At 50.3% G+C, this 7903-nt stretch overlaps 1 non-coding gene and 1 pseudogene across 1 annotated transcript; one reads left to right on the top strand and one right to left on the bottom strand.

The window, feature by feature from the left end:
• Positions 1–787: 787 nt before the first annotated feature.
• Positions 788–4205, bottom strand: LOC124970632 (60S ribosomal protein L4-like; annotated as a pseudogene).
• A 2238-nt stretch (positions 4206–6443) lies between these two features.
• Trnav-gac (transfer RNA valine (anticodon GAC)) lies at positions 6444–6526 on the top strand. Its single transcript has one exon. It is a non-coding gene; the product is annotated as a tRNA-Val (tRNA).
• Positions 6527–7903: the final 1377 nt, after the last annotated feature.

The raw sequence follows: 7903 nt of genomic DNA, 5'->3' as shown, positions 1-7903 counted from the left end.
TCCACCTCTCTGGATCCGGGGACTCACATCTTCAGCCTGAAGACTCACGCCTTGCCTTAATTCTAGAACATTCTCCGTGGGTCGCTGCCTTGCTCCGTCCTCCGTGCCTCCTATGTGTGGTTAGCTCTCAGCTCTTTCCTGCTGTGCTTCCTGGCTTTCATTTGTCCTTCCTGTTTTCCATCTTCCTCTCTTGGAGGTTGGTTTCTGACGATTTCCCCAAATCTGTTTTCTGCTCCATTGTGATCACCATGGATTACGCCCCCCCCCCCCCCTCCGCTGGGTCCTGTGCTGAAGCTGAACACCGAGCCTCAGATGCCCAAGGTTGGGTTCCCTCCTTTCTAGAGTTCTAGCAGCCAGTTCCAGATCCGCCTCTTCCTCTCCACACAGATCTATCCGTCTTCTTTGGAAACTGCTGCCACTCCTGCATTTAGAATCCACGGGGTCATGCTTTCTTCTTGGCAAGCTGATGTCCAGCTTCCAGAGGCCACCGGTCTGCGTCCCTCAGTGTTGCTCTCGTCTTCTGTTGTGCCACTCTTGTGTTGTGTGTTCATATTAAACAGGGGTTCCTTGTTTCTGGGGAGTCTTTTTTCCTGGGTCGTGTGCTTCTCCCCTGAAGCAGTTTTTTCTTCTTTTTACGATGTCATCAGGAGGCCCCACTGGCCCATGGAGGCCTTTATGCTGACCGTTTGGTTTGGATGTCCTTCCTTCCTTGAACAATGCAATCTCGTCTTCATATTTCATGTGAGACACACCTGAAGCTTGGATATGTCCTAGGCAGCTTTCTTTCTTTCTTTTTTTTTTGTTACTGCGTATTTGACCAGCTCTTTATTCAAAATAAACTGTCCCAAATTATTTGAACTTATGGAATAAAACTGATTTTAAGAGTTTATGCAGCAGACTTTTTCTCTTCTGCAACAGGTTTCTTTTCGGTGTTTTCTTTTTGGCTGTTGGTTTCTTGGAAGGTGCAGCCTTTTCCCCCAGAGGTTTCTTCTGCTTAACACCAATAGCCTTCTTTCCAGGCTTCTTTACCACAGGCTTCTTGCCTGCAGCCCCCTTTTTTATCTGATTTGGCTGCTGCTGCAGCTGCTGCTGCTTTATCCACCCGGAGTTTGTGATTCTTGGCCTGGCGAAGAATGGTGTTCCGGCACATAGTCTTTGCATATGGGTTTAGCTTCAACATGATTTTCAGGCTTTTCAATGGATTCTTCTTCAGGACTCTGTGATGAATCTTCTTATGTGGTGCCCTGAGAGCTCTTTGGATTTCTGGGCTTTTCAAGATTCTGCTGAGGTCTGTATTCATCCTCTTGTGCATAGGGAGGTTATAGTTACTCTTGAGGGCAGCAGCTTTACGCCAAGTGCCATAAGTTCATCCAGCTTCCGAAAAGCACTTTCAGTCCAAATGCAGAAACGTCCCACATGCCCACCAGGAGCAAGTTTCAAAATGTTCAGTTTGCTTACATTAAGTACAGTAATTCCAGGAATGTTTCTGAAGGCCTTGATGATCCCATTGTCTTTTTTTTTTTTTTAAACAAGTTCTTTTTTTTTTTTTTTGCGGTGCTGGGGATCGAACCTAGGGCCCTATGCTTGTAAAGCAAGCACTCTACCAACTGAGCTATCTCCCCAGCCCCCCCATTGTCTTTATGAAGGTCTTTATGACCTTCAGCTTTATCTTCCACCACCAAAGGGAATTCAGGGACTTCCTCAATTTGATGACCTTTAGACGTGACCAGGGCTGGTAAGGCTGAGGCAGCCAAGGAAGAGCAGATGGCATATCGCTTTCGGGTTGTGTTCACTCTACGGTGCCAACAACACCACGTTTTGGTTGGTGCAAACGTGCGGCCTCCTCTACCCGTATTTCCAAAGGCACCTTGGCCAGAACGGTGGGTCCCACCACCTCGAACTCTGGGAATTCGAGCCACAGCTCTGCCAGCACCCCAAGACTCAGCACTGGCCTGATGACCTGCTAATTCACTGACAGCAAAGGGCTGTCGGTTGTTTTTACACAAGTTGGTGTGAACAAAATTCACAATATCTGGTCGAACTGGAGCCTTGAACACAGCAGGCAAAGTGACATTTTTGCCAGATGACTCCCCCGTTTCAGAGTACACAGATATCAGGGGTCGAGCACACGCCTTGTTCTTAGGCCCCAAAGATTCTCATTTCCAAAGGAACTCTAGTTTTCTAGGATCCGAAGAAAGCTGGAATCCTCAAGTCCTCTAGGCAGCTTTCTATTCAAAAGCTTCCATGGACAGTGAGCTTTCCTCCTCTTCTCTAGCAAGGCGGCTGTGTCTCAGGAGGAGAGGGCGGGGTCCGAGGAGTTCCCAGAGGGGAGGAGGAGCTCACTCAGGGCCAGAGGGGTTCTTGGCACGTGTGATGGAAAAGAATTTTAGCACGTGCCAGTTGAAGGCACAGACAGGTATATTTAGGAAGTAGGTATGCGTTAAGGGGAGAATGTGGGTCAACTCAAGAGTGAGAAGCCAGTTTTGGGTTGGGGCTCCAATATTTCTAGAGGGGCAGTAACTAGGGCCAGGCTGGAGGTGGAGGCAGGTGGGCTGTGGGAGTTTGTGGCCTGCGTTACAAGGATGTGGGCCAGGGACTTGTTGCTCAGGAGTTAGGACTCTCTCTGAGCACTTACCATGTCTCAGTGGCTCCAGGGGGCTCCCTACACCCCTATCTCAGGTGGAATTTTCCATTTGCTATTTAAGGATGAAGCCACCCTTTGAGTCTCTGAATGTCATGCAAGTAGTTTCCACTGCCCACTTTTCTTAGCCCTGAACCCACATTTTCTGTCCCCATGTAGGATTAGAACCCCAAACCCCAGGCCTAGAATCAGGTAGCAATCTGGGCTCCTGCGAATTCGGTTTGGTCTTTCATTCTATTTAACATTTCTCTCTTAGCAGTGGACAGTTGAGGATCTCGCCTCCTCAGCTCCAAACCCCTCGGCGTTACGCGTTTGTTTGACAGGGGTGGGGCTGGCCTAGCCCGCCTGGTGACAGAAGCCAACTCTGCCAGGCTCGCGACCTTGTGTTCATGTTGGCAACACAGCATTGACCACCAGCTAACTGCAAAGACAGCCAAAGCGTCACAAAAGTTAAAATAACACTAACAAACCCACATGAAAAAATGTTCAAGCCAGTTTGTTGGTTCCAATAATGAAGTTGGTAGATGCCATGGAAGTTAAAATCTGCAATATTGCATTTCCTGGGTAACGTACAATGTGGTTCCTTTTGCATCAGACTGTGCTGAATCCAAAACGTGGCTTTGCTGCTGGCTTGTGGTGTGGTCTAGGACTTCCTTCCCTGTAGTTTGCCTTCCTAATCTATGGAATGGTGATAATGCCCACTGCCCATGTTTTCAGTGAGAGATGGAAGACTTGGTATATGTACAAGTGACCAGGAGAGTGCTTTCATACTATATTTAGATTTATTTAGAAAATGTTCCACTCACCTGACATTATTACCTGGAGTATCCCTCACTCCTTAATCTGTTTCATCTTTCTCTCTCTCTCTCTCTCTCTCTCTGGCTCTTTCTCTCTCTCTCCACATTTTCACCAGCGCACACAATAGTCAGTCTTCTGTTGTCAGAAGCACTGACTGGGCTGGTCACAACAGCAAACACTGAAAGGACACTCTTTGTAAATGTCAAGTGCAGAGGAATTGACTTGTGTTCTACTTCATGTCTGTGCTAGTCAGCTTTCAGTTACTATAATGAAGTACCTGACACGATCAACTAACAAAGAGAAAGGTTTATTTAGACTCAGAGGTTTTTTTAAAATTTTTAAATTTTATTTGTTCTAATTAGTTGTACATGACAGTAGAATGCATTTATACATGGCTCAGAGTTTTGAAGTTGTCAGTCCATGATTGATTGGTCCTGTTGCTTTTGGGCTTGGGGTGGGGTGGCACATTGTGGCAGGGAGCTCGTGGGGAAGCAGAACTGTGTGCCTCGTGGCTGGAACGTGAAAGAGAGAAAGGACACTTGCCTTAAAGGCATGTCCCCATGTCCCCCGCTAGGCCCCACCTCTTGAAGTTTCTACCACAACCCAAGAGCACCAAGCTGGGGACCAGCCTTTCACCATGGGCTTGTGGGAGATGCTTGTCCCCAGTCTTTGCTGAGTCTCCTCAGTGTGCATTTTGACTTGCCTGTGGCTGTCTGCAGATGCCGCTCGACAGCGCCTGTCCGTGGCTGTACCAGACATCTCTCATCGTTGCCCTCTCTGGGATGTCTGCAGGGGCCACTCAGAGAGCCTGACACCTGTGCTTGGATCCTGCAAGCGTGGGACAGCCTCTTGCAGCTGGGCCAGCGGACTGGGAGCTGTTGCTCCAGTACTGCCCTCTTACTCCTTGGAGGAGGGTCTCCAAGGCACCACCCTGAGGCTCTGTTCCGGGGGCCAGAACTCCAGGTTCTTCCTGAATCCTGGAGATTACTTGCCCCAGTAGATCACCTGCCCGTAAGCCCTCCCCTTGAGCTCTGCCTTTGGGGAGAATCCAGGCTAAGACACCCATCCAGGTTCATCAAGAGACCGGATTTCTCCGAATGACTAGGCAGGAGCTTAAGGAGATAGATGGAGATGTAAGGGTCACGGTAAATGTTCACGTTGGCGCGAGGACATTTGTGTGGATGGGCTGGTGAAACCAAGGCCACTTAGTTTGCAGACCTCTTCGTAATTTATACCATATCCTTTCCCAAAGAGGATACGAGATGTCTTTTTAGATAAAAAGGAGGGTTAAAAATAATTCAAATTGCGTAAGCTGACAGCCAACTCCACATGTAAAGTGGACATGTGTCACGTTGGTTGCACTGGGATCCACCTGGTGACAGGAAATCCGTAACCAGGGACCCCTTAAGGGCAGGCCTTGAAGGGTCAGTTGTGCAGTCTCAGCACCTGATGGCTCTTGGGGTGTATTTCCCGGCAAGCCCGTCCTGGGCCCGGGAGGACGCGTCGCGTGGGCTCCCTGCATCACCTAGTGTGATCACGATGAGTGTCGACGGCCAAGGCTGGCTTGGCGCTCACCTCCCACTTTTGGGTAATAGGAGGAGCATTTACATCACTTGCCTGGGTGACCCATAAGTAAGTGGCCAGGGTCTTCCCCCTCTCGGCCACCCACCCCCCAAAGAAACTGGCCGTGATTCCCAACCTTAAAAACCAGATGTCGGAATGTTGTGTCTCCAGCGGGAAGTCAGCTTCGGATGCTTTTGCGCTGGGCTGTGCTTTGCAGATCAGAGGCCAGTGGTGTGTGATGAACACGCAAAAGAGCAAGACTGGGCTGGTTCTAGAGCCCCTGACAGGTGCCCGGCTGTGGCCACTCCCAGCTGCTCCCGTTGTGACCAGCACTGGGGACAGAAGTTACATCTCTCCTCTTGTTTCAGGCCCAGTGGGTGGAATTTCCCTTTGACAAAAATCTACAGAGGAAGAGTTGATCTGCAGGAGCTGGCAGGGAGGAGAGGAGTGGGACCCTGACCTATTTAAATAAGCAGCCCACCGACAGACCCGGAATGGACATAGACCTGAGCAGGTGGCTCGGCGCAGGACAAAGTGGTCAGAGAGGAGTGCTCCGAGTGACCAGGACAGCTCTAGGGCACAGACAATGGCGGAAACCCAGGCTCTGGGTGTGAGATCACACAGGACAGGAGCAGCAGGCAGAGAATCGCAGAAGGAAACACGTCTGTGCTGGAGGAAGACCCACGTCTGCAGATCAGAAGTGGTCGCCAGGCAGCAGGAGGAAGGATGGAAACAGATCAACGCTGGGAGTTCTCCAGCGAAATTCTTCAACTTCAAGGACAAGGAAACGATCACCCACGCACGCTGCAGAAGGAAGAGACTAGGGACAGAAGGTGGAAGTCGAGCTTACCTCGGGCTTGTCTTTCTCAGCAGTAAATCGGAGTCAATGTGGACAAGAGAGGACATTTCTGAAGGGAAGAGGAGTCAGTTATACATGATTGTGCTCACATGTGAAGGCATGAGGAAGGTATCCTTAGGTAGGTGATTCAGAGACTCCGGCAACCACTGTCGCACCCTCAGGAAGCTCACAAGGAAGCCAAGCATGGTGGTGCACACCTGTATTCCCAGTGACTCAGGAGGCGGAGGCAGGAGGATCATAAGTTTAAGGCCAGCCTCTGCAACTTAGTGAAGCCCTAAGCGACATAGTGAGGCCCTGTCTCAAAATAAATTAAAAAGAGCTGGAATGTGGCTCAGTGTGAGACCATCCCTATGTTCAACCCCAGAACCAAAACCCAAACCAAACAAAACACTAACAAAGAGTCATTTCCAGCCTCTCAAAGGATGATTCATGATAAAGAGTCCACAAATAACCAGATGGGGCATGAAGAAAATGACAGCATGCACTGAAGTCATTTAAATAACTATTGTAAACATGTTTTGAAAGCAGAATTGCAAGTGTCATCATTAGGTCTGGAAAGATGTTAAGAATAAGTGGTCCCGGGCTGGGGACATAGCTCAGTTGGTAGAGCGCGTGCCTGACATGCACGGGCCCTGGGTTCAATCCCCAACACCCGCCCCCCAACACAAAAAAGTGGTTCCAAGTTTTCAAGTTGTGCCTGTTGGTGACCCTCCTGGGGCCAGACGTCTGCGACGAGGACAAGGGCACATGCCGTTCTCCTGCTCCTGGGGACAGTTCCCCTGCCTCCATTTAGGTCTGCCTTGCTCAGGGACTGCTACGGTCTGGATATGGGGTGTCCCCCAAAAGCTCATGTGGGAGACGATGCACAAAAGTTCCGAGGTGAGAAGATTCGATTGAGAGTTGCGAGCTCACCAGTGGAGTCACCCGCTGGGACGGATTAACGGGTGGTAACTGAGAGGCAGGGCGTGGCTGGAGGAGGTGAGTCTCTGGGGGTGGGCCTTTGGGGTCTATAGTTTGTCCCTGGCGAGTGGAGCTCTCTCTCTGCTTCCTGGTTGCCTCGCCTGAGCTGCTTCCCTCTGCCACACCTCCTGCCATGATGTTCTGCCTCACCTCGGGCCCGAGCTGTGGAGTCGGCTGACGGTGCACTGAACCTCGGCAACTGTGAGCCCAAGGAAGCTTTTCCTTCCCTGTGTTGGGTATTTTGGTCCAAGTGATGACAAAACTGAGTAGAACGAAGGCCAGTGTCTCTCTTTGTGCCCTCATCTCCACATTGGGGTGCCAAGAGTCCTCGCCGCACTGGGGGAGAGTGGAGAGGGACTTCCCAGGAGTCCTGGACTCTGGCAGGCAGGGGTGTGAGGTGGGCGTGCTGAGGTGAGCTGGGCTCTCCTGAGGACGCTTCCCCTTCTCTCCCTGCCCTCTTCCTCCCGTTCCCACATCTCCTCCCCCACCCTCAGGCCAGCTCTGTTCAGAGTGGAAGAGGGGACGTTGGTCTCATACTCCATCATCTTCCTCTGGCATCTTGAATCTTTGTTTCCACCTCATGACAGGCTGCGGGAGACAGGATGCCCTTTGGGGGAAGGATGTTCCAAGGGATATTCACAAAGGGTAATGAGAGGGAGGGATGTTCACAAACGACAGCCAGATTTACAATTGGAGACAACCAAGATCATCGCCCTGGTTTCTCTGAACTTTTATACTGTGCAATACAGTGTATGCAAAGAAAGGGACAAAACACACACAGTACAATAACTCACCCCAAAGCAACACTGAATGGCTCCTGCCTGGGCCTGGAGGGGAAGCTTCATCAGTGCTCAGAGTTGGGTCTCTTTCCAAGGCCCACAGCCTCCCTCAAGAAATGCCTCCTGATTTTGTTAGGACTCTCTTACTTGCTTCTCTTCAGAATCTCACTTCTTCACATGCATCATCAAACCTGAGTTTAACCTTGGACTTCATGTAACTGAAGTTGGAGAATATGTGTTTATTTGTGGGTCCAGCAACTGGGCTCAGTGTTGTCTCCGCAGTTCATTCACGCTGTGCATATA

The sequence above is a fragment of the Sciurus carolinensis genome, chromosome 18 (assembly GCF_902686445.1).
Source record: "Sciurus carolinensis chromosome 18, mSciCar1.2, whole genome shotgun sequence".
Lineage (NCBI taxonomy): Eukaryota > Metazoa > Chordata > Mammalia > Rodentia > Sciuridae > Sciurus > Sciurus carolinensis.
The sequence above is the reverse complement of the archived record's forward strand: the minus strand, read 5'-3'. Positions and strand labels throughout refer to the sequence as shown.